The 1,754-nt window shown below is 50.3% G+C and overlaps 1 non-coding gene across 1 annotated transcript; it reads left to right on the forward strand.

The window, feature by feature from the left end:
- The first annotated feature begins 1,112 nt into the window (after positions 1 to 1,112).
- Positions 1,113 to 1,231, forward strand: LOC111734882. Its single transcript, XR_002778614.1, has one exon. It is a non-coding gene; the product is annotated as a 5S ribosomal RNA (ribosomal RNA).
- The last annotated feature ends 523 nt before the right edge of the window (positions 1,232 to 1,754 follow it).

Genomic DNA, 1,754 nt, shown 5'->3' on the forward strand with positions numbered 1-1,754 from the left:
CTCGTGGAACTTACTATTCATTCTCCCAAACACCACATGTATCCTGTGACTCCTGCTGGGCTCTCTGCTGGGAGAGGCTCACTTTTTTCCTTTTGTAGTAGCTCAACTCTTAAAGGTCCAGTTCAAATACTAGTTCCTCCAAAGAGCCTTTCCCAACTCCTCCCAGGGAGAATTTGCTCCCTTTCTCCTGTCCAAAATAAAATGATTATTTGGCTGGATTATAGTGATTTGTTCGTACATTTGTCTCCTCCACTAGATTACTGAGTTTCTTGAGGGCAAGAATTGTGATTGCTCTTTCTTTTCTCAGTGCCCAGTATGTGGTCTGGCACATAGTAGGTGCTCAGGAAATACTCGTGGCATGATCTGGATTGCCATCAGGCTGGGAGGGCCCTGGCTGGGTGTTGACACTCTGGAAATGGGGCCCTGACTCTGGCACTACTTACCAGGCAGCTCTGTGGCTCATTTCCACCTCTGTGCAAATGCTGTTTGCTCAGCCTTAAGCGTCCGTCTCCCTTCAATCTAAAAATTCTGCTCATCCATCCAGGAGCTCGATGCCCTTAACGGTGTGATGAGAAAGCCGCTTTGGAGTCGGACGGCGCTGGCAGAGGAAGTGGCAGAGTTGGGGTTGGAACTCAGGTAGCCTGGCTCTTAAGACCGTTCTGTCTCGCTTCTTGCAAAACAGGGACAATACTAGAACCTTCTTCAGAAGAAGGTGGCTGTGAAGTTTAACCTTCACATAAGTGTGAGGAGGATACCGCGGAGCTGAGCACTGCTGTTCTCACTGGTGTGTTCTGAGCCTGGTAGAGTCCACTCTTCCCAGAAAACTCTGAATCTCGGGGTCAGGCCAGAGGGAGTAGAGCTGTGGCTGGTCCAGGACGGCGTCCACTTGGCTCAGGCGGCTGCACTATAGCGCTCTCTCTGCTTGGCAGAATGACTCTGCTCATAATGCTCATTTGTCCAGACGGTGGATCCACGGCGTTTGCATTCTCCGCACGAACTCCCCTGGGCCCGGAGGGGTGGAAGGGGATGGTGTGAGCTCCAACCAGGCCAGGGAAAGCTGCTGGGAATAAAAGGGGTGGTGGGATAGCCTCGTTTCTAAAAGTCCCAGCTCTGTCTACGGCCATGCCACCCTGAACATGCCGGATCTCATCTGATCTCAGAAGCTAAGCAGGGTCGGGCCTGGTTAGTACTCAGATGGGAGACCACCTAGGAAGACCAGGTGCTGTAGGCATTAAAAAAATAAAATAAAAAGCAAAAGCCTCAGCTCTGCCACTTTCTAGTTGTCAGAACTTGGGCAAATCACATCGTCTCCCTGGGCCTCGGTTCTTCCATCTGTGAAGTGGGGAAAGTAATGGTACCTCCTTCATCTGGTGGTGTGAGGATGAAAGAAGATGATGTATTTTGCAGTGTGCGCTGTGGGTACTCGATAAAGAACAGTTCATTCTTAGTCTCATTCTGCCGTTTGCTTAGCCAGGCCACCTGGGGTTCAGATCCTGCTCCACCACTTCCCAGCAGAGTGTAGCCTCAACCAAGTTACTTAATCTCCCTGTGCTCAGTTCCTCGCTTGTAAACTGCGGACAATGACAAAACAATAATAAAACTCCTAGGTGTCTGACGCATTGAAAGGGCTTCATCAGTGTTAGCATTGTTATTATTCTCCAGATCTAAGACCTTGGGCAACGACCTGCCCCTCCGCAAGCCTCCCTCCGTTTCCCCATTTGTTCAGTGCAGTTTAAACTTGACTGGAGGTGCCA

The sequence above is a fragment of the Pteropus vampyrus genome, unplaced genomic scaffold (assembly GCF_000151845.1).
Source record: "Pteropus vampyrus isolate Shadow unplaced genomic scaffold, Pvam_2.0 Scaffold8467, whole genome shotgun sequence".
Taxonomy (NCBI): domain Eukaryota; kingdom Metazoa; phylum Chordata; class Mammalia; order Chiroptera; family Pteropodidae; genus Pteropus; species Pteropus vampyrus.